Genomic DNA, 25,706 nt, shown 5'->3' with positions numbered 1-25,706 from the left:
GTATGTAGTATTGTAGCTCTACTACAGTATGAGGCGTGCGCTTTTCTTTTGTTATTGCGCAACCGAATAATAATAATAATAATAATAATAAGCTGTTCTAAAAGGCGCGTTGAATGGACGATTAGAAAAGCAAAAGCAGGAGCGCGGACCTGAGTGAATCCAGCAGGATCAGTGACGCGTCAGTGCGATCAGTGTCCTCATGGCGCGCACTCTGGGACGCGTTTTGTTAGCAACCGCCAAGCATGGCTGTGGTAATAGAATAGCCCGTGTAATTTGACACTTCAACTTGCCGTGCTCTACGCTAGTTGATTCAGGCAGTCGCACTCAGGCGAAAGCCTTGTGCGCCTTTTCTCTACTGTTTTGCAAAGTATAAAGGAGGAAAAAAAACCCAAAACAATAAGCGACGCGACTTGCGCTAAGGCAGGATTTTTCCCGGAGCCGCACTCGGATCAGATCTGAAAGTAAGTTGCGAGCCGTTTTCGCACCTCTCGCTCATGTCCACGAAGCTTTTTTGTGCATTGCATTTGAATGTGTGAGTGTGTGTGTGTGTGAGAGAGCGAGTGTGTGTGCGCGCGCGCGCGCGTGTGTGTGTGTGTAGCCTGCGAAGCTAGCGCCGACCTCAGCTAACAATGGAGCGGAGGCTTAAAGGATCGCTGAAGTGTAGCATTTGAATCGTGGCCTGAATCGGCTTGTGTTTGTCGCCTGGCCAAAAGAAACGCTTTCTCTCTGTCTCTCTGTCTCTCACTCTCGGATCTGACTCACAGGGCGCGATGTGAAACAACACCTCGGTGATTGGGGGATATTTTCCCTGGCCACTTGGTGTGAACGAGGGACGGGAGTTTGGCTTTTGTGATCATGATATTAGGAGCAATCTGCTGTTTCACGTTTCTCTTCGTGTTGCTGTTGTTGTTGTTGTTGTTGTTATTATTATTATTATTATTATTTGCAGATTAGACAGGGACACACTGTCAAGCGCTCAGCTGCTGCTTAGCGTCATTACATTAGGCGTTTGTAGTGTTGTAGAAAAAGCTGAGAGCCTCGCCATCCAGGCATGAGTTTTTGTAGTATTGTATACTTCTATCACACTTAAACGATCCCTAAAACTCGAGACCTGACTCGGACACTGTAATAGCGCATTGAAAGCATGTGCATGCAATAAACGTGCTGTTTCTTTGACCGACTCGGTCACAAGGCGCGCGCCGAGACCACATCATGGTTTTGTCCGCTACAGAAAGCTGATTGAATGCAGGCGAGATGTTGCATGTTTTATACACCGCAGCGATGGCTTTAAACGCCGAGCTGTTTGATTGATCGGCAAGATCAGATCAGATCCGACCCGAGCTGAGTGCGAGCATTGAGGAGGAAAGAGTGGCCCCTTCCTCTCTTGTTAGTGCCTTTCTGGGGGAATTTTAGGAAAACATGACTTTCATCAGCAAGTCACGAAAGGGCAAGGTTGAGTGTGAGGTGCACTATTGTTAGCCTAAAGCAACTTCATGCGATTCCTGAAGCACCAGAAGTCCTGTCAGACCCAGTAACTAGAACTAATAAAACAGCCATCATGTTCAAATGGAATAAAAAAGCTGTTGTAATGCACATCATATCATATAACTACTGAGCAATGTCTGTCTCTGCTGCTTTAGGGTATTATTTTTCATTCAGAGCACTTTTAAAAAAAAAAAAAAAAAAATATATATATATATATATATATATATATATATATATATATATATATATTTTTTTTTTTTTTTTCACTCAGAACAATAAACTGTACACTATTAGTACAGGTACTTTGCTCGTGCCAGACTATAGCCTGGCTATTTCTTAAGCACTGTACAATCTGAAGCAATGTTTACATGACTGTGTGGATACTGATAATGTAAAAGCTTCCCTTTGCCTTTGGTGCAAAGGTGAAAGGTAATTAGTTGTCATATGTATCTTATGTTTGTCCTTTTCTCTCCATCCACCGACTCAATGATGTTTGAGTCTATAGTCTATACTTATGTGTTCTTAGGCACAAAAAAAGTTTTCAAGAGTGGTTCTTGACAAACTGCTTTCAAAATCATTCTCATGCTGTCAGTGTCTGCTTTCTAAACTCCTGTGAAATCTGAAGTGTGCATGTCAATGAATGTGTGTGTGTGAGTCAGGAATTGAGAATGTGTATAGAAGAGTTTATATTAGTCACTAGTGCAGACAGTGGCCTCAGGTCGAGGATCAGCTTTACCATGAGGCATATCACTACATCTGCGATCGTGCCATTCACATGTAAAAGAGGTACAGGTTAAAGAGGAGTGGTTGTATATTACAGATTTGGACTCGAGCTGAAAGAGCATGCCATGTGATAGTGGTTATTAAATAAGATTGTATATAGCATTGGCCTTTTATTGGTTAGGTTTCATTGCTTATCTGAGTGGCACAGTAGTGATGAAAACAAACAGTGTTCAGGGGCTGGTTTTATATATATCAAATAATCGAAAGCTGGAGAGAAGGGTGTTCTCAAAGCATTTGCAGCCAGCGACCCCTTAAACTGAAATAAATTCCATGAAGTACAGATTTTTCTTAATGAACATGATCCAGCAATTCAGACATTTGTGTCCTTAATTCAATGTGTACAGTACAATTTGAACTATTTATTACATCAACAGAAAACATTGTCCCAGTTGAACATATTTACGCCTGTTTGTTTTTGAGTTATTGAGGTTTGGATTAAATCCATTGAATTCAAGTGAACAGTCAAATCGGCTAAGAGCTATAGAAACTTAATAAAAAACGTAATAACTTTGAATTACATTGTGGTTTCCACCACTGTAACAAAATAAAATACAAAACCAAAAACCACCCCAAAAAACCGAGGACCCCTGGGGGTTCCTGGACCCCACTTTGAGAACCACTGTTCTAGACATCTTGTCGGCGGTTTAGATTAGTAATTAGTAATTGCATAGTAATGGCCTAACAAACATGTAGGCTACCTGAAATGTCCAACCATGGAGCAAAGTCTAGTTTCCCTTAAACAAGTGTGTTTGACAAAAACACAAGAAACACGAACAACGTCAAAGCCTGCTATTTTGATCTGAGCGTTGGATGAAATTACAGTATGTCTGTTACTGATTTATTGTCTAAAAAGCAGGGCTAAAACATGTTGACCACTTCTTTAACTCGTGTTAAGTGTTATTTTAATGACTTATTGCCTGTAATCACAAGAGAACTGCTAGTTCTTTAAAACGGCTTGAACACTAATCAGTGTTTTGACAGGTTGACATTTAACTGTTAGTGCACTATTGTGCCGAGTTGTGAAATACTTGGCTCGTGTTTATCCATCGCGGAGTAGGACAGCCTACTCGTCACCAGCTGCACACACCCACTCTCTAACATAAGTCAGACTTTGTATCTGTTTGCGTGTGCTCCACAGGCGATTTGTACAGCAGTTTTCATTCCTATTGACAAGTGAAGTCACGCAGACTCACTTTATAACCCGGTGACCATTTCACACACGTGAGATTTCTAGAACAGTGAAGAAGGCCTTTTATTGCAGTGTAATAAATAAATACCATTAAAACAGGAAACTTTTCGAAGTCATTTTTTAAATGTTTTTTTTTCTTCTTGAGGCTTCTAGCACATTAAGTATTTTCACCTTGTAAAGCACAATTCTTATAAACAGCAGTTTTAAATGCATCAGCACCTCTTGATTTCTTTGATGTCCTCTGACAGTTTATTGCTTTTTGCTGAAGCAAAACCAGACAGGAGCTACTTCTTTTCCATTCAGTCCAAAGAGAGTTCACGTCCCCAGAAGAATGTGGTGTTGTCGGCTGCCTCCAGCTGTCAGCCTGACAATATGACCACACAAGCTTTAGTATGTGATGGGCACAGCATTAGCTAGCTTGTGCCACTCTGAGTGCTTCGCCCGCAGATAGAGACTTCCAAACCCATGCTGTCATGGGCTCATGCATGTTTGATTTGACGTTCTTTGAAAAATGAACGCGGAAGATGTCACAGTGAATGTATCCCATTTCTGTCAGCAAAAGAGCAAGAATCTCGAATCCTAAACGACACCCAGCTACTCTCGCTCAATATTTGAGCTTGCAACTAGTGTGGCAGAGTGTTCTGTGGCACTCCAAATTTCACCTGATCACAAACAATTACCTTTCGTTTGGGGGATAGCTCCCTGCGCTTTCCTCGAACTGCTGTGTGTCTTGCAAATCCGTCCTGAGTAAAACAAACATATTGCGCCCAAACTGTTTCCTTTTGACGACGACAAATTCATTGAGCCATGTTCTCCGTGTCAAGCCGTTTGCCCTGCTGCTCTATTCATGTTCACTTAATAGACAGCTGTGAGTTGGAGATCAGGCACAGGAAAATCAAATGCTGTATTTTAGGCAAGCGCTGTCTTCTGGGAGGATTGATTTAGACTAGCTCTTCAGTTAGAGAGACACAGAGCTGCTAGTGATAGCGTTGTGTATAATGTCGATCGCTCTTGATTGCATAATATAATCTCTCACGGAGAAACACTTGGCACGTAGGTGTTAAGAAAATAATGCTGGTTAATAATAATCTTTTGTGACTGTCCAATTTGATGAGTTATAGCTCCATACTGTGTTACTGAAGTAATATGTTTATAAAAGACGTGCCAAGATCATGTGTGTTGTTTTTATTAATCACCTGAGGAAAAAAAAAATCATTATAAAAATATACATAAGAAGTAACACACAATAATTAAATGTGGGACTCGTTTAGAGATGGTTGTTGTGATTTGATCACAGTGTCGTCATTAAGAGCTTTATAATCTTAATCTCCAATTTTGTGACTTTTTTTTCTCACTTTTTTATTTTATTTTTCAGAGATAACCATTTGAAAAGTTTTGATATTCCAAGTCAAGTTATTATTATTATTATTATTATTATTATTATTATTATTATTATTTACATTAAAACCATACAGCCAACAGTTTGATGGTTCAAAGTTTCATGTGAAAAGCTTAACTACGTGAGGGCAGTGGTGGGCAAATTTGAATGCCCTTCTGTGGGATTAGGGATGGTTGAAAAACCTTTCAGACTTTAGAGAATCTATTTAACGGTGGCATCACCCACCCCATTAATGTTTAGAAGGAAGATGGAATTGAAAATCTGCCACGATTTTTTCAGCTCTTGAGAAGATCATGTTTGACTATTTTGTAATGTCTTTTTCTACAGGCTAGGTGAAAATAGCACAACACGATCTTTGTTTTGTTTTTTGTTTCAAACTTACATTTGCATGTCTTCATTCACACGGTGCTTGAAAAGCAACACCTGCTAAACACACCTCCTTTCATTTAATATATCGGTGTGTGAGGAGATTTCCTCCATCACCAAGAGCGATAGCTGACACACTAGGACAGCGGTCCCAATTACATTCGGCATGGCCTCAAGGGATGCATACTTTTCTCCTCTCTGAAAAAGCAAATTAAGCAGAATCTACTAAGAACGTTTGTTATTTTTTTCCATTCATATTTTTGCCCATTCACATCATTAGACCTACCACGACGCTGTGGCATTTTTAGCAAGGTGAACAAAATGAAAGCTGAAAGGAAAAGCAGCCACAAGGTGTCACGTAAACCTGACAAATGAATTCTGGGAAATGAAATTCAGACCACATCCAATACAAAATCATTTCTACTATTACATTAGTGGCTATTAAGCTCCCAAACAAGGAAAGTAAAAGCCTGGTTTATCTGAGAACACAACTCTTGCTGCACAAATGCATTTCATGCATGACAGGTTCAATGCAGAGCTCATGAGGTGACAGCTGTAAGCAACCGAGACACATTCATGGATTCCTGGTGCAGTCTCAGCAACAGATAGAACATAATGAATCTAGAGTAGTGTAAATGTGTGTGTGTTTGTGCATGTGTGTGTGTATGACCAAATTGACATGTGATTGCAAGCACCACTACTTCCCAGGTAAGTGTAGGATCGTGCAGTTGTTAATAACTGTCCTGTAAGCCTGGCTTTCGGTGCACAGTTGGTTTCCCTCCCCTCTCCTTCATGCTCCCAGTGCAACTGTACTACTTCACACTCTTATAAGCTCATGTCTTTTCATTTTTCAGCCTGGGCTTTATAGATAAAGAGCCACATTTGGAACCTCAGTGTGAAAATATTATAAAACGGAATGTCTGGCAAAGCAGTTTTTTACTGAGCTGAAGTGCAGCCGTGGGCTGATCTAATGCCGACTGCATTTTATGATCCTCTGGTTTTCAATGTTTGTTCATACAAATGAAAAGGAGTGACATATGTGCTTAGCCACATTGAAACAGGTTTTGTAGATTTTCAGCATTTGAAACCATTTTTTTTTTATGTATTCACCACCAGGCCAGTGTTCCATTGGGCTTGTCCCTCTCATCCCCTCTTAACAGTGGCTCCAGTCTTAACAGTGCATGCTTTCTGTATTCCTTTTCATACGGCAAACAGATACCTGATTGTCACTCGGTGACAGAGGAGAGAGCGACTGTGCCGTGCTCGTCCCCAATATAAATGCAACTGCAAAAACTGTGTTTTTTGAGAAACACAGAGTGCAGTCTGCATAAATCACCACAGATATTCAAATATAAACAGGCTATATCAGAGAGGTAGGAGTGTGTGCAAAACACATATACATTCAATACCAGCGTTTAATGTTAAAATGTACTTGTTGTATTGTACTTGTATATAATGTATTTACTGGTTATAGCAAATTCGCATTCTGTATACTAGTACTGGTCAATCAATATGATGACAGTATCGACACAATGCAAGACTTTTCTGATAACAATTAGAAACTGATTAGGTGTTAAATTTGTAAATGCTAGAAATTTCTATAGTTTTAGTATAGATGTTCCCTTATTTTCAGGTTGAATAATTTTTTGTAGGACATTAAATAAAAGTATTAAACTCACTTCTTCGCAGAAATATGACTGCTTTACTGCATGCCTAAACATTGTGTATCATTGAAATGTCTGGGTGATATGATAATATACTACCGATAGCTTTATCATATTGCTATATTTTGTCACAATACACTTTTTCTGAGATAGCATGAATATTATTATTATTATTAATATTATTATTTTTTTTACAATTAAATTTCTGTAATTTTTTTGGTAATAATTACAAACTGACTAGAAGCAGCCAATGTGAAAGTTAAAATTAATCTTAAAATTGTGACGTTCATTTCAATTTTTTTTTTATTTACAGATTTATAGACTTATGTTGAAATCATTTGAAATAAAACCAAATGTTATTTCTCTTAAATATTAAAAATTAAAATATTTTTGTAGCCATTAAATAAAGTATCATCAAGCAGATCATGAAAAAAATGCAACACTTATACATCATGATACATTAAAAAATTTGTTTTTTTAGTTTTAGCCACATTTGTCAAACAAACACAGGGAGTGGTCTTGGTTTTGTGGTTTTCCTTGTTTAAATGAACAGTGGGGATAGAACCTGTTGCCAAGTGTCAGTGCATACATCTAGGCAATACAGTGTGCTCAGGTACACTAGGGGTGGACCACAGTGCCCTCCATTAATATTGGCACCCTTGGTGCAATATGAGCAAAAAAGGCGAAATTTTTTAAAATTGTCTTTATTGTTTATCCTTTTGATCTTTTGTTCAAAATACTCACAAAAATACTCTGCTCTCATGGATATCAAACAATTGAAAACACAACACAGGTGTATCCAGAAATATCTTTGTTAAATATTGGTGTGCCACAATTATTGGCACCTATATGAATTCCTATGAGAAAAATATATTTGAAGTATATTCCCATTGATATTTTACTCTTTTTTAAATACATTTTTAGTACACCTGGGTGACTAGGAACAGGAAATTGCTCAACCATGACTTCCTGTTTCAGAGGGGTATAAATATGAAGTAACACATAGGCCACATTCCCTTAGTTATTCATACCAATGGGTAAGTCCAAGGAATATAGCTGTGATGTGCAGCAAAAGGTTGTTGAGCTTCACAAAATGGGAAGGGCTAAAAGAAAATAGCACAAGCATTGAAAATGCCCATTTCCACCATCAGGGCAATAATTAAGAAGTTCCAGACAACTGGAAATGTTATGAATCAACCTGGAATTGGACGTGTGTCTATATTGTCTCTGTGAAGAGGATGGTTTGAGTGGCCAAAAAATCTCCAAGGATCACAGCTGGAGAATTCATGGATATCAAACAATTGAAAACACAACACAGGTGTATCCAGAAATATCTTTGTTAAATATTGGTGTGCCACAATTATTGGCACCTATATGAATTCCTATGAGAAAAATATATTTGAAGTATATTCCCATTGATATTTTACTCTTTTTTAAATACATTTTTAGTACACCTGGGTGACTAGGAACAGGAAATTGCTCAACCATGACTTCCTGTTTCAGAGGGGTATAAATATGAAGTAACACATAGGCCACATTCCCTTAGTTATTCATACCAATGGGTAAGTCCAAGGAATATAGCTGTGATGTGCAGCAAAAGGTTGTTGAGCTTCACAAAATGGGAAGGGCTAAAAGAAAATAGCACAAGCATTGAAAATGCCCATTTCCACCATCAGGGCAATAATTAAGAAGTTCCAGACAACTGGAAATGTTATGAATCAACCTGGAATTGGACGTGTGTCTATATTGTCTCTGTGAAGAGGATGGTTTGAGTGGCCAAAAAATCTCCAAGGATCACAGCTGGAGAATTACAGAAGTTTGTTGCGTCTTGAGGTCAGAAAGTCTCTAAAACTACAATCCAAAGTCACCTACATCTTACACAAGTTGTTTGGAAGGGTTTCAAGAAAAAAGCCTCTACTCTCATCGAAAAACAAACTCAAGCCTATTCAGTTTGCCAGACACTACCGGAACTTCAAATGGGATCGGGTTCTATGGTCAGATGAAACCACAATAGAGCTTTTTGGCAATAAACACCAGAGGTGGTTTTGGCACACAGAGAGGTAGCCATATGGAAAAGTACCTCATGCCCACGGGTAAATATGGTGGTGACTCTTTAATGTTTTGGGGCTGTTTTTCTGCCAGAGGACATGGACATTTTGTTAGGATACATGGCATCATGGACTATCAAATATCAACAGATATTAAATGAAAACCTGACTGCCTCTGCCAGAAAGCTTAAAATGGGCCGTGGTTGAATCTTCCAGCAAGACAATGATCCAAAAAAAAAATCACGATTCTCAAAGGCATTTCTATGCTAGACATATTTTTGTCATATAGCTCACCCCTAGTGTACACTAGCACACTGTATTGCCTAAATGTGTGCACTGACACTTGGCAACAGTTTCGATGTGTTGAAAAGGATCTATCCTCACTGTTCATTTAAACAACGAAAACCACAAAACTAAGACCACTCCCTGTGTTTGTTTGACAGGTGTGGCTAAAACTAAAATGGTGACTAGGCCTAGGCTGCGCAAGAAGGATACACTTTATGCTCCATAGCTGGGGTATCTGCAAAGCACCAGCATGGCTTTGTTCTTTTTTGTGTTTTTTTTTATCCCAGCCAAGCAGGAACACACCTGATGCAGCTCATCAGTTGTTTGAAGGCTGAGACCAATTGATTAAACAAGGTGTGACTATTGCTTTAGTTTTAATGACAACCTTCAGCCACACCGGCTCTTTGCAGATAAAATTGCACACTACTGACTACATTCAATGCCATAGAGTGATATAAGCATGTTTAGTGCTCTATATAGTGTACTTTATAGTACTGTGCACTCATGGCGCACTTTATTAGGAACACCTGTAGAATTACCACAACATGTTGAACCTTGGCGGATGGGTTACAACAGCAGAAGATCACATCGGGTTCCACTTCTGTCAGCCAAGAACAGAAGGCTGAGGCTACACTTGGCACAGGCTGAGCAAAACTGGACAGTTGAAGACTGGAAAAATATAGCCTGCTCTGATTAATCTTCATTTCTGTTGAGGCACACAGATGGTAGGGTCAGAATTTGGTGCAAACAGCATGAATCTATGGACCAGACCTGCCTTGTGTCAACAATCCAGGCTGGTGGAGGTGGTGTAATGGTGTGAGGAATGTTTTCTTGGCACACTTTGGGCCTGTTAATACAGATGAATTTTCGCTTGAATACCACAGCCTATTTGAGTATTGTTGTTGTCCATGTGCTCCCCTTCATGACCACAATTTACCCATCATCTAATGGCTACTTCCAGCATAATAATACATCATGTCACAAACCAGAGGTCATCTCAAACTGGTTTCATGAGCATGACAATGAGTTCAGTGTTCTTCAGAGGCCTTCCCAGTCACCTGATCTGAATCCAGTAGAACATCTTTGGGATGTGGTATGAACATGCACCTGAAAAATCTGCAGAAATTGCATGATGCAATCATGTCAACATTGACCAGAAACTGAAAGGAATATTTCCATTTTCAAAATTTTGTACTGCAAAGAATTGAGGCTGTTTAAAGAGCAAGGGCCCTACCCAGTATTAGTATAGTGTTCCTAATAAAGTGTTTGGTTAGTGTGTACTGCCACACAAGTAAGGTGTTAATAGATGTGAATGTGGATATAAAATGTTCAGCGACACAGTATAAGGTACCTTACAGCTCAGATGACAGGAGGGAGTGGTTTGAGGAGAAAGAAATTTTAGTAATGACATAGTTATAAATGCCACCACAGTTACATCCTGTTCAGAATATGGAATTACACTGTGGGAAGGATGAGCAGCAACAAAAATATGTGTTGGAGTAGCTCCATTAGATCGTTTAAAAATTGTTCTGAAAGCATGTCAAAGCACTGTGAAGAGATCACCAAGGATAGAAGAAGACCTTCAGAATACTGAGAAACCATTTTTTGATTGTGCATTTATATTTACCCAGCTGAAAAATCCAGCTTAGTCTGACCAGCTAGCAAAACACAGGCTGAGCTACTCAAACTGGCAGATCTCCTTTACTAGGTGGTTAATGCTAGTAAAAACGAAACAGTTTCTGAATTACCACTATGAGAACCTATGAGAATACATGATGGAAAAGAAAATCTAAATAAGAAAATAACACAAACATTTAACAAGACAGTTAGAAAATCTAAATTGTTTGCTGAGAAAGCTTGAGAATAACGTACCAGTAGATAAAGATGGTCTACCAGTTTGAGCAGCTCAGTGATTAGCAGCTGGATCAGACTAAGCTGGATCGGGATACAATTAGTTTTGGTAGGGGTGGTTATTAAAAGAAAGTCTTAGTACAATATTTTTATCAGCGCTTTTCCACCAACAAGATGCCGTTGCTTGCTTTGGTGTCTCAGCCAACACTAAAACGCTACTCGCCTGGAACCAAGAATCATAAAGAGGCTAATCAAGTACTTTCATGGCAGCCATTAAAATAAAATTTTAGCAGTGGATAAAGCTTTGAAGATGGCTGATAACATTGAATATTGCAACTATGAATCAGTGTTCAAAGAAGGAAACAAACCATTTTATTGTCCTTTGTAATTAAATAGGAGCTGCAATACTAATACTAATGCTAACAAAGCTCCTTCGGCGCATGTACATGTTCAGAACACGCAGGTTCATGTAATAAAAACATGTCCTTTCATGTAATCATTGTCTATTGTGATATCCTTGTGGTGATTGTGTAATAGTTTGGCATTTAAATGTCTTAAAAAGTTTTGCTGACTCTATGTACCAGCACCTTGTAAGTGCATGAGTGTATTTCAGGACATTAATGTTTGAAAAAGTTTCAAACAGTTATAGTAAGCAGAAGTGTTGTAATTACCCTTGCTGTGGGTTAAAAATAATGTGTTGTGACTCAAAAAGTATTTGTTTTAAGCGTTCTTTTTAATAAACTCGAAACATTTAGATAATGATCTTTATAGTATAAACATTCTCTTTGCTATTATATTTGCAAGAATGGTTACTACTATTGGTGTTTCAACCCCATGCTGTTGTATTCCTCAGTGAGCTTTGGAAAGTGTGTGGATGCATTTATTCAGGCTTTCGCTCTCAAATCAAGGCTGAATCGAGAAGCTTTGCCAGTTGTGTTGGTGTGAGTGAGCCGATGGCATGGCATGTGTGTGTGTATGTGTGTTAGGTGCGTGTACTGATTTTGTATCTGTAGTAAATGGTCACCAGGGACAAGTGGCACATGCCAGCTCGAATTTATACTGTGGCCGACGGATGAGAAACAGCCTGATCAGGAATAACAGTCAGATCCTCTTTATGCTCACTCCAGTCCTGATTATGGCGAAGCAAAATGCCTTTTTCAGAGCATCTTGGGCATCAATTTGATGTAATTGAATCTTATTGAAGCTATTTCGCTTAGTCGAGCTCTGTACTGGCTTATGAGCCTTTGGGTGCATGGTTGTCTTTCTGATTTTCACTGGAATTCTTTTGACTTTGGAACGCCGGAATGGGAAACTCAATCTGGCTTGCCCTCAGGGCTTCTGCCGGTTGAGAATTCCCACCCATATAGCTGCCAACACCCACGCACACATTTTTGTAGGTTTGCTTTCAAGGAAGGGGGTGAACCATGAGCCTGCGTCACAACACTGCCATTGACTACCCCAGCAGGCAAGCCCGCTTGTTTATTAGTGTTGAAGTGGGATAACTAAAGCTGGTGGAATAGATGTTCATGGGGGCCGCAGTACATGAGTCTACTTCGCCCTTAATTAGCGTGAAAGCTGCTGACAAAGAGAGAAGCAACATGTATGGTTATTTATTTAAGCCTATTCTAATGGGGTTTTCCAATCACCAATAAAGCTAATTTCTTTACAGATTCATTTTTTAAAATAATGTACAATAATTATATTATTTTATTATTATCGATTAGCAACAAATTAGGCTGCCTGCACTAGATAAGCAGCCTTTTAAAAAAAACAAAAAAACCAAAAACTAAACAGTCCACACAAAAATATAGTCTGAAAGACAAAAGGTATATTATTATTTTAATCCTTGTTGCATTTCGTCCAGTTATTGATTTTTGACGTTCCCCCTTTGATGTTCTTGCTTTCGAAATCTGTTTGTAGCTTAAGAAAAATCCCCAACAAATGAACAACAAATCAGTAGATGCAGTTTTTATCCATCAAGGTCAGTTATTCTGTTTGTCTCTATATCAAAATAAAAACGTTTTATTTAGGTAAAGGAATAACTGTTTTGTTGTGTATTGACCCTTTTAATGAGGCGGCGTAGCCTGTGTTGTTAGCTGCAGCTGGTGTCTAAAGAATTAGCACACGTGACTGCCTTCTGGCCATGCTCCATCAGCTCAACAAATATTGAGCAATGAGAGTGACTGGATTTCTTTAAAACCTTCCAAATTTACTCAGCACTGCTGTGAGGGTGTGTCACTAAAATAAACTCCAACAAGTAGCAGTCCCTGTATCTGGTTTTTATATTTTAAAAAATAATAATTTTTTGACTTTTCTTTAAGGAAGTGGAGAAGCTTACAGCTTGTATGTGTAGTGTGGCTCCTATTATTTTGCTCTGTGTGTGTAGGGGGGTTGGAGCAGCAGTCACGTGAGCAGTAATTGTATTTGTGTTGGGTTCCTTTCAGGCTGTCGCCGTAAATCTGTTTGACTCGTCACTTTGTAAATCATTACGATGGCTAAAAGCCTTTTTATTTCATTTAAAGCGGGAGGGGGGGTGAGTTGTTCTTTTCTGAGCAATTATATTTTTGTTTGCTTGTACTTTTTCGCCTTTGGTAAAGATATTATTAGTGTTAACATTTCTGGCAGTACCAGCAATTAGCGGTGCTTTGTTTACTTTTTGTTTTGCCATATTTTCAATGACTGTTACATCACTTTATGCATCTACTAATTGTAATACATTTTTACTTGGATGCAATGGGACTAATCATGAAATGACATCAAATCTCATCAGTTTTCTCTATAATGATGCAGCAGTTAGATAAATCATTAGATACTCATTCATTTGAACTTGAAATAACACACAGGTAATTTGTTCCTGCTTTGGGCTAACTGTCAAGAGTGTGATTTTACTCACCAGACTGGTTCTTGGCTGTCAGAAACATGACAAAGCGCATCACGACCTGAAGATCAGCCTTGTTTGTTGTCTGATAAACATCTGTGAGCTCCTCTCTCTACTTTCCTGTGCCACTCGATGTCTGGCATCATGGACTGCACCAGACATTTATCACCCCATGTTGATGTTCGCTGACACTCACAGCAGTGGACACTGTGAGATTAAACTGTTTTGGTTTTAGTTTTGGAACCGAATCATTGATTATTTCACGTATTGCTGCCTGTAGATTTGTCAGTATTGAAACTGATCATGATTTGATGGGTCGTGCGTTTCCTCTGTAGCACACGCCGTTCCATTTTATGTACAGTTGCACGCCATTTAATTCATGTGTGCTGTTTTGGTTACAAAGTGGGAAGAGATAACAAGCTGAATCTAAATCTCCTTATGTTTTGAAAGTCACAGATGCGACTAGATCTCTCCTGAGACAGTATTTATTATACTGTCTCTTAAGTACACAGTCTTACTAATAACGCACTGATAATGACTGCTCAAAGCCCCAGCCATGATAAACATTAAAAAAAAACATTGATTTTGTTTTACACTGTGCATGAATGGTTTAAGTGGATAAAAACAAGGACATTTAATCTGTAATGATAAAGTCCATTCATCCATTTGTCATACCGCTTATCCTGCACAGGGTCGCAGGGGAGACTGGAGCCTATCCCAGGGAACTCGGTGCATAAGGCAGGGGACACCCTGAACGGGGTGCAAACCCATTACAGGGCACAACCACTCACACACACACACACACACACACACACACACACACACACACATTCAAACACCTATTCGTATTTCATACGTTACATAGGTGTTACTCTGAATTGGCTGCTGTGGCTTTTGCTTCATTAGAAAGAGGAAATAGGGTATATAGTGTATGCTGTGCCGTTTCTAATTATGGAGGTGTCATGCTTCCTAGTTCATTGTGCAGTGGAGACCTTGCAGTCTAAAGAAGGGGAAAGGACTTTCTCAGAAGAGGACAGAAGTGCTGCTTGATGTGAGCCAAGTTGAAACCTCAATTCAGGACTATTGGTTTTGGCGCTGCCACAGTGTTTCTTCTGAAGATACATTCTCAACTACATTACAAGTGATATGTAAATCTCTTTTTGACTTCTCGAATATATTTCAGAATTTATCCTACACAGCTGGCAGAAAGGACACCTTTCATTTTTATGTTGTTTTGACAGCATTTACAGTATGTATTTTCAGCACATTTCTACCTCATTTGCTTTTAAGACTTAACAGGTGATTAATATTAAAAGCGCTCTATTAAAGACATTATAAAATCTGAACGTGCTAGACTGCTGCGTCCCGACGTGGCCAATGTAGCGGGAGATTCGATGACGGCCACTTCAGTGAATTATTTCACTGTTTGTTTAGATTCTTATGAAGCATTGAAAAGCAAGAAGCAGTGCAGACAGATTACACTTAGGCCTGTCATTCACAGGTGCAGCCTTTGCCTTATCTGATAACCAATTAAATCATGACACTTGTTTGGCAAACGAGCCAGGTCTGGATGGATTATGAAATAATTATAGACAGTGTTCAGAAAAGAGGAGCGGCAAGATCAATATTGTATGTTTGCTTAAGCATTTTGCTAGGTAGCTAAAATGTAGAAGTTCATGTCTGCTGCATAATGCACGAGCCCGAGGAATCTCGCTCACATGCTGGTGATGTGTTGGATCACCACTGAGCGCAGCTGATGTATTTATTTATTTGGAAACTTTTCCATATAAAATTGTCTGTAATAATGCTACTTTACATGGTATAATTGACTTTTAGTCAATTTATAGTAAAGATAAAATCTTGTGGTTTCCTTCTATAGAAACTTGAAATAACATTTTAGACTGTTCTTTGTAATTGGTATGATTGCGTGGTTTGTTCTCAGTGATTGAAATGAAATGACTGTATAGTGCACAAGATAAGCAAGATTGCTAAAGGAAAAGGTTGGAAAAGGAACGGTTGCTTGTTTTCCTCTTGATGCCACAGCGACTGCTACCTCCATTATACCCTGCATTTGACTGTGACGGAAATCAAATAAATAAGCATGACTGGCAGAGCGCCAAGACTGAGATTACTGGCATAGGGATTGCTGTCAAAAACATTTTGGATGATAATTAGTAGTAGTCTATCATTGCTGATTTTGCTTCCTGAAGCTACATTTTATAAAGACGTTGCTTTGACCTGTTTCGTCTAGACAATGTGCAATAAATTGAAGTAAACAAACTGCCAAATATAAATGCTTCTAACCCAGATTTTCTCATTTACTTAATACATTCTCAGTGAACGATGTATGTTGTCCTAACCTATGATTAATAAGTCACAGACCTCCAGAGCTAATCTTGTCCACTGAAAGCGTACGAGCTGTGGATGTTGAGTCGGAGACTCTAACTGGTTTGTGTAATGAGAGAACAGCGCTCTGCCAGAAGGATGCATTTTAAAATTCATAGCCATGAACACTTCATAAACAGATGTGTTATGTTTGATCATTCTCAGCATATTTCTTCCATGCATTTCAGATATGATTGCTTTATTAACCAAGCTGACCTTTAAATCACACGGCTTGAAAATGTTACCGAATCTCTTCCCTCATAGGCCTCGGTGGACTGCGAAATGTTAGGTATGTGCTGATAGGATCTCAACAAAGTTGACACTGAAGCTGTACAAAAGTGCACTTGCCCATTATCCTGAATGAAAGGTCATTTGGTGGTGGGAAGGAACAAATAAGAGGCAATAAAAAATAGGTTTAGATGTCATTTCAAACTGCAGGCCAAATCAATGGTAGGAAAGAGGGAACGCTTGCTCAGAGAGGACCAAGATACAGGGTCTCTCTGACATATCTGAAGGGATTCCCAGTGTTCCAATTTGCTATTAAAACTTTTCTGAGGGGTTTTTGCTGTAGCTTTAAAAATTTTTAAATTTTTTTTGTAATACATGATTTCTGTGTTATTCCTGCATTAAGTTAGAGGTCCTCAATGCAAACTGTCCACTGTCCATACATTTTTTTCAAATATATGTCCCACATACCCGAGGCTGGTAATTGCTGTTGTCCAGCTCACGATGATATAATTTAGTTGTGTTGAAAGCTGGAAGAGAACATAATGCTAAGTTGTTGGGAGAGTCAATAACCCAGCCTGTAGAAGCATATGAAAAGTTCCACTGACTACTAGCTGTATCCGTGTGCCATGCAGAGGGAAGGTGTAATGAGAACTGATTATTGTACTTATTCTTTTAACATTTGATTTGATTGTTTAAATTTGAACAGTTGATTAACGTTTGATTAAAATCCGTGTTTAATAATTTCCTGAAAATCCTTGAAAGTACAGACATGACCATGATTCTGAAATATAGACATAAAGACACATTCTCTCTTTTGTTCACCAACATTAATTTAGGTTTCTGTGTCTCCTGAGGTTCTCTGACTTGCTCAGATGGTGAAAGCTTGGTTTTCAATGTCCCTGGGTTTCTGGCTTTTGATGTTTGATGCTGGTGTAGGAAGCACTCACATGTGGACCCTAATTGGGCAAAAGGCACCTTAGGACGTTGCACTGAGCCCTTGTGTTGCATTATAGCGAGTAGGAGTGAGACAGACCATGCAGTGTGATTACAATTGTTGTCTGCCGAAACCATGACCTGTTATTTTGGAAGCATTCATTTTGGAAACTCATTCCTCAGCCAAAAAAATAAATAAAAGGAAATAAAGAAAAATCCTCAGTGATTTGGAGTGTAATAGTAAACATCTCACACTTTACAAGCATGAAAGCTTGAAAATAATTTTATTCTAAGAACTAAATTGTTAGTTAGATGAATTTGGTTGATATCGAATGTTGGTTCTTCATTTCCTGATCAGTTCTTCGATCTGCAAGAAGAGATATTTGTTGACTTTACAGATATTTATATGAGAAAAACAATAAAAGTACTAGTCAAGTGACCTAAACCAGGGCTGTTTCTAAATTTATCATGCATTTTGTTTGATTGAGATAATATTTCCTAATTTCCAGGGGAGCGTTATTTCCTGGTGAGTAGCCCTTCAAATTAAGTGAGATCCAAGTGTAAGCCCTCCACCTTCAAGTGAGATCTGATACTTGAGGGAGTGAAGTGTTTTCGATGGAAACCGCATGAATGATTGATAAAAGGAGCAGAGCTGCTTAAAATCTTCCTGCTCCTACGTTATCAATAATTCAAAGCACTTTTGGTGGCCCATGAAATATCAGTCACCAGTTTGAAATCTCAAATTGATAGTACCTGTCAAAGGAATTAGTGGTTTGTGTATATATATATATATATATATATATAATTATATATATATACACATATATATATATATATATATATAATTCATTTTCTCCTCAGCAATGTTTTGTGCTTGAAGTGTGTGTGTGTGTGTGTATGTGAGAGAGAGAGAGAAAGAGAGAGAGAGCGAGTTTTGATTAAAACAGGAAGAACCCTTCTACACTAAGGCCTAGAGTAATTCTCCATGAATACATTGTTGCAGTTACGGCTAGATTTTGTAATTAACCTCAGCTGAACATTTTGAGTCTCGAAGGAATGCGACATGAAATGTGTCCTTTTAACCTCGTCATGTTGCACCACGTCGCTAAGCACTCCCAACTTTCACATAATTTACTCAGAGCCATAATCATCAGTTCGGTGTGCTTGCTTTTACCTCTGGCAGTACACTGACAGTTTGACCTTTAACTCACGAGGAGCTGGAGACGTGTGTGCGTAGCTCCGTGCTGATATTTGTGTTTGTTTTGTCTTGTCTCTATGAGTAGTCACCAGGAGCAGGCAAGTTGAAGAGAGCTCTTAACTTGTCAAATAAAAACAGTCTTTTGCTCACTAATTACTATAAACTCTGTTCAACACTTTTTTGGGACTACAGTCTACATTTCTAAACACGCATATTATTAGCAAGGACGTCTTTTTTTTTGCACTTGGGATCCCCTTTCCTCTAGGCCAATAGCAGGTCCGCGTCAAGTCCCATCTATTTGCATTAACGTGGACACACAAAGGGATCAGAGAGAGGAAGTTGCCTGTTGTAAACACAATGGCCTTTCCTCTGAGTTCTCATGATAATGTCCTCAGTGGCCTTGGGGCAGACTCTAGAACATTCCACTGAAGAGCACAGTAATGTCTTCCTGGCCTTTAGCCTGAAATGGCAGAGTGAGACGTGTGTGTGTGTAAGTGTGTGTGTAAGTATGTGTGTGTGTGTGTGTGTGTCTGTGTGAGGCATATTAAGTCACTGTGAAGGCCGTGGCTGGCTGGTGTATACTAACAAGCTGGAATTTCATGTCAGGCTGCTGGGATGTTTGCGTATTTCATGCGCGTGTGTCTTTCAGACTCATCCACAGTGAGACAGAGAGGCTGTAGCATGGACAGAGAGTTCATGCTGGCTCTGGGAGCGCCTGAGGGATGTGCAGAATGTGCAGGCGCAAAAGAGAGCGAGTTGAGGATAACCCCCTCCTTTTCCTTGCTGTAGACCTGATTAAGCATTGGTGTGTGTGCATTCCACCACACTCGCACACTCCATTTAAGCATATAGCACCCACTAATCGCACAAGGATGATATATTTGATTGTGAGCATTTCTACAAAAACCTATATGGATGTCTATAGGTCTGTGGTTCTTAAAATGGGGTCAGTAAAAGCATATTCAGCGTATCCATGATTTTTTTTTTTTACGTAGAGGAAATCACAACCCACCATTATTAAAGCACTTCTATTTATTATTGAGCTTAATCAGTTGAGCTTAATTTATTATTTGAGTGTTAATCCAGACTTCAATAACTCAAAACAAGTAGCACTAAAATAATGTCAACTTGGGCCTAATATGTTGTGCTGGTGGAAATTTCAACAAAAAACCGCATGACAATAATAAATCAGTCTGTACAGTATTTCGCAGAGTTTTTTTTTTGGTGATTGTTGCGGTCAAAAATACTAGATTTTTCTTCGGCTTTAAAAAGACTTTGGTTTTTTTTGGTGCTATTTGAATTGGCGAGATGACACAAAATTGTTTTGCGCCAGTCTTTCACAGTGATGTTTGTTGGTAAATGAGACCTTTTAGCGATACTCATGTTCGACACACACGAATCTAAGAGGGCTTTCGCTCAATTTGTGTAGTGATGACATCACATGATGCATCTTAGCCCAAATCTGTGCTAATTAAAAAAACAAACAAACATGCAAGCTCCTCAGAATATTGCGGAGTTTGCGTGATTTTGCGTTAATTTCTGCGAACGCATAATCGCAAAATCCTGGAGGGACTGATAAACAGCCATTACTGTACACGTTTAAATAATAAGCTTAATATGTGAATAGTTGTATTTTGTTGATAAGTACAGTGCCCTTCATTAATATTGGCACCCTGGGTAAATATGAGCAAAGGAGGCTGTGAATAATTGTCTTTATTGTTTAACCTTTTGATCTTTTGTTCAAAACAAATGATATCCATGAGAGCAGAGAATTTTTGTGAATTTTTTGCACAAAAGATCAAAAAGTTAAACAAGAAAGATCATTTTTCATAGCCTCCTTTGGTCATATTTACCAAGGGTGCTGATATTAGTGGAGGGCACTGTGTGTGCAGAGGTAGTCAGTGGAATTTGTTTGATAGTTAAAGGGGGTCCTTGGCTGCTACAAATGTGTGAGAACCCCTGCTCTAGGTGATAGAGTTGATCTGTCATTATTAGTATCTACATGGGTTTCTTAATTAACACCTTTCATGAAAGTATGCAAATCGGCCTAGTGTTATTGAGATCTGGGATTTTTTTGGATGCTTGTTTGTAACAGAAGAGAGAGAGAGAGCTACAGTTGTTGGCAGCAAGGACGACTGAGATCATTTACATCGCTTGACGTTAGTGGCCGTCACTGACTTTATTATCACGCGCCTGTGATCAGCTCGCCTTGTCACTTTGCTGAAATATGGTCACGCTCTTGTGTCAACAGCTAATATTTATATAATTCGCTTCCTCTCTCAAGCCTTTGGTAACATCCACATCCGCATGCCATCCGTTAGATTTACAGATGGAGATTAATTTTAATGATAAGAATTGCACTCAAGTGTGATTCATGAAACAGAACTTGAAATAGTGTCGGCTGACCTTTCCGAACACAGTCGACGTACTAGTGAGATAATCACCAGACTTCCTTATGTGAAAATCAGTTCGGCTTGTGTTTAGATTGGCCAGACCTTTCCTCTGTGTAGTGCTGTGTCTTTGTGTTGTTGTAGAAATAAAAAAAAATGTGTGAACTGCTTGATTTGTAATGTAAACTCACCCCTCGGTATTATAGGAAGTTGTCACCCGAAACTTGCAGCATGTGCTGGGCTGTTTTGACACTTATCTAAATTGCCTTAGTTGTGATCCGCCGGGAATTTACTGTTTGTCCTTGTCACTTGAGATCTGGCGCATCACCGAGTTTTAGCACGAGTGCTCTACAGCGTTCGGGGAGCCGCAATGGACGGTGGCGAAGTTTATTAGCTTTTAAAGTCATACCACAGGTCTTTTTTTCCCCACTGCATCAGGAGCTGGTGTTGGAGACAGAGTGCACTGTGCTTTACATGATAAACAGCCTCAAAAATCGAGCTGCTGCAAAACTGTAATTTAAAAGCTGGTAGGAGTGAGCAGGGGGTAAAGCATTAATGTGCTGCATGCTCACTTCAGCTGTTTACGCCCAGATAATGAGTCAGTCCAGACAGCTTTTGACTCAGTCTTCACCTGTGCACAGCTCAAAGAGCAGAAAAGTTATACACACATCGACATGTATGCATACTGTGTACACATGCAGGCATGCACTAGGGCTCTTTAAAAGCAGGAACTGAAACCTGCCTGAAATGACTGCCATCACGGTGACTATTAAAAGGAGCGGTGGTTGGAACTGATAAGCTCAGTTTGCTTATTGCGCAGCCTGAACATTGGGGGCAGAGGATTACTGCCACTTGTGTATATTTCTGCTGATGCATTTTTTATCCTTTTCTGTCAGGTGTTGCATATTAGAATAGCTCGGCTGGTGCAGAGCAAGAAGGCTTTTAGTGTCCTTATATTTAAAATAAAATCTTGTGCACACACACACACACACACACACAAACACAGTATACACTTATATACTTGCTAATACATTTTTGTTCCTGAACATATACATGGTCACGGTTGAACCTAATTTTAAAAATGTAATACACTGTTAAAAGCCGTTTCCCTGTGTATATATATATTGCTGTTTTCCCAACCCCCTGTGCCATCTCCTCCACCTTTTCCCTCAGTGGGTGCTCTGGAGCCTCATTGCCGTGTCATGTCACCGCTCCTTATGTCATTTACATAAATGATAAACACAGCGGATGCTGGGATTGGCCGCGTAATCCACTTGCAGTGTCATTAGGGAGGGAGAGGGAGGAAGGCTATTACAGGGCCGCTTCATCAGCGGGCCTCGCTTAGGCCTTTTATGGAAGTAATGGAAACCTCTCTCATTAAGGTGCCGCTCACTGTTGGTAATTGATCTTGTTGGTCTTTAGTTGTGGAGAGCGGCCCTGAAGTGCCGCCCGTTTGCCGCATTCATTTCTCAGATCCAGCCTGAGCCGCCCTGCCCTGCACTCGCCCTACCACCTTCATTCACGCAGAATTTGTAAAGTGTGTATGTGTATAGTGAGCCAGATTCAGGCTAACCTCAGTGAAGTTAAGCAGTTTTACCTCTGACTGGATGTCGCCAGTACAAGAGTTTTTGCATTTTGAAAATGGCTCTTTTTTTATTTCGGTCAAGTGGCCATTTCAGCTCTATGACATTAAACGAAAGGCCACAGATTATAATGCACAGTAATGCATTTGATTGAATCTTATCCAAGTAATTCATAGCACATATATGGACCTATATTTATCTATTAACTTTAAGTTGTTCACATTGATAGCATGTTTGTGTGGCAGAGCCCTGCTGCTGTTTTGGTGTGGGCCGTGGCCGTGTGGCGAGCTGGGAGTTGTCACATGTAAGATGTAATAATAGACTCTGTTGTGCGATCCAAACAGCTCGCTCGCCTCTGTGACTCACTGTGGCTCGGCCTGAGGTCTGGACTTGCATCATCACCATAATCAGTGTCTACTCAGCTGTCGAGCTCGCCCTTGCTTTCTCATACTCCTTATTTCTCTTTCTTTATCTCTGTCTCTCCGGCATTCAGCCCCATTTAGCAACCTCCAAAACAGCAACTATCATTCCGCTCATCTCATTTGTGGACATAGTTTACAATCAACAGAAAGTGACACTTCGCAGGCTTTGGTGGTGAAAGCTATTATTGTAATCCCTCAATGATTATTTTAAACACTACAAATCAGAGTGTTTCGGTAGTCTATTTTTTATGCACGGAATTGTATTTACCATTTGGGGCTATGCTGTAGTTCACCTCAGACAAGAAGTAGTTGGTTTAAACGTGCCAAGTGGGACCACTCTAATGTTTCTGACCTTTTGTTACCATTGACTGATGAGGTATTGGTTGAGGGGGAAAAATGAGATATTTCCACCGCCCTCTGTGACAGGCGTATAAATGAATGCATCATGCAGCAGGATTCTCCAGACAGCACAGTCCTGCTACAAGCAAACTGTCATCAGTGCTCATGGAGAATATAGTAGGAAGCTGATTTACTAAGAAAATGTGGTGGTGTTGTTTTTTTTTCTTCTAAAAGGGTTTGTTTTGTCTCTTGTGGGGTTATGAAGAGTGAGTACGGCAATATCTATTGCTCAGCCCACACTTCATATAACAGCTCAGTGCTCTTTAGGTCTTTATGGTCTTAGTTCATGTAATAAGGAGCTCTTGCTATGGCCATCAGTCATCCTGTCCTCGATAAGACCTCTGACATGTGCCTAAAGTGTTATGCATAACCAGGGCTGTATGAACCAACGTTCAGTGGGACATTGTTGAGGTTGAGAATGGAGTCTTTGTTTATCATACAGTCACATGCTAGGTCTGGTCTCATCTGCCAACAGACATTTATTCATTTCTCAGATTTTCAAACTTGAACGATGGCCTTCTGATTGGCCAGTGTTTCATGTCTTATTTACAGACAGCCTTAACAATCTGCAACCAAATCAGCTTCTCTTACAAGCTCTGTGAGGTGTGCGTGTTGCAGTATGTCATATTATGACCGGATGACTAATGCAGTAAAATGAATCGTTAATCAAGACTGGGGAAGTTTGCTCAGCATGAAGCAAATTACCTGGATTAGCATAGCAAAACTCTGCATAATTTACCTTTACTGCTTGGCGCATCCTCCGGTAGAGAAGGGTCTGTTAATTACCGCTGTTGTAAACAGCCAGTCAGTGTGAAGGGGATAAATGGAACTGAGAGAACGGCGGAGAGAAAATGGAGTCATAATTTTATGAATTTGTCATGTTTGTTTTCATATCGGTGCTCAAATCTCAGGAACTCAGCTCCCTGACAGATAATTCAGCTGCTACATAAAGCATGTGATCCTTCGAAAAGTGTCCTTCTGGGAAGGAATGATGATGTAGATGGGTCCTAGGGATAGTTTTGATAGGGTAATAAAAAAAACCCATTAGACACAGTTAACCACACAGAAATAACTCCTCGAACTGAATTTCAGTTGGAATCGCTGATCGCAATATAAAAAAAAGGTGTTTCTTTTATTCATGAAAACAAGTAGAAATATCACACGAAAGAACGACACAATCCACTTTTCAACACAAAACCAACTAATAGTTGTGTCATGTGGCCCTGTGGCAGTTCTCTGTTGTGGCACTTTATTACAGTCACTTAGATCACAGCTTGTGATTACATCTGAGTTAAAAGAACATGCTATAAAACAGTGAGGTGAAAAAGTCTGAGAATTCTGAACAATTTAAAACAAAACAAGGAAATGTTTAATATATTGAATATTCACGATTCTGCACAATTTCTAGGTCATTATTTAAACTCGAGCAAATGTGTGATACTGACTGTGTTAACGCCTTTGTACAAAAGTTTAGATTTTCTTTGAGTCTTATCCCTTCCACTGAAGCATGTGTTCAGACGACAGTCTGATGGATGTGATCTAAAATGGTTTTTAAGGTTTTGCACAAACTTGAGGAGTCCATGGCAGCTCGAGTGCACACTGTTATTAAAGCAGAAACGGGACGTACCAAATACTGAGAAACTCTGAAATTCATGTAAAGGTTCAAATATTTCAAGGATTCTAATAAGATTGCCAATAATATCATTTCTAAAGAAAATTGTTGTATTAATTAGAAAAGTATGTACAATAGAGGCATTTTTACCGACTTTTGGATTCCACTGTATTATTAAATCTTGATTTTGGTGCTTTGTAGGTCTCTTCCTAATCCACATTCTCTTATAAAGTTGAATTTCTTCACAATGTTGGATATGCAACATTGCGTAATGTGTTTCATGATTGTACCACACACGTCCACTAATGGAGTGTATTACAGTTTGATTAATGCTAAGCAGATTGTCATGCGTATCTGTAAATTAATTAAGGCATTTCATTTTTAATTCGGCATCCTTCATTCAAAATCAGCCATGTTCATTCAACATTTATTGTTCTGCTACAATGTTACATTTTTTTAACCAAAAGAACAGATGTTCAGACTAAAACCTATAATAATAATAATAATAATAATAATAATAATAATAATAATAATGTTCATTTTTATAGCGCCTTTCTACACACTCAAGGTAGCTTTACAATTAGAAAGCACAAATAACACAGCAAGAA

The 25,706-nt window shown here is 39.2% G+C and overlaps 1 protein-coding gene across 3 annotated transcripts in view; it reads left to right on the top strand.

Annotated features, from left to right (window-relative positions):
- Positions 1–293: 293 nt before the first annotated feature.
- The window catches only part of zmiz1a (zinc finger, MIZ-type containing 1a), a 125,741-nt gene continuing 100,328 nt past the window's right edge, over positions 294–25,706 (top strand). For all 3 annotated transcript variants that reach the window (XM_053621287.1, XM_053621288.1, XM_053621286.1), the window contains exon 1: positions 294–461. The gene's annotated coding sequence lies outside the window, so the exon portion shown is untranslated. The remainder of the gene's footprint in view (positions 462–25,706) is intronic.

The sequence above is a fragment of the Ictalurus furcatus genome, chromosome 3 (assembly GCF_023375685.1).
Source record: "Ictalurus furcatus strain D&B chromosome 3, Billie_1.0, whole genome shotgun sequence".
Taxonomy (NCBI): Eukaryota; Metazoa; Chordata; class Actinopteri; order Siluriformes; family Ictaluridae; genus Ictalurus; species Ictalurus furcatus.
This window is presented reverse-complemented; position numbering and strand designations above follow the sequence as displayed.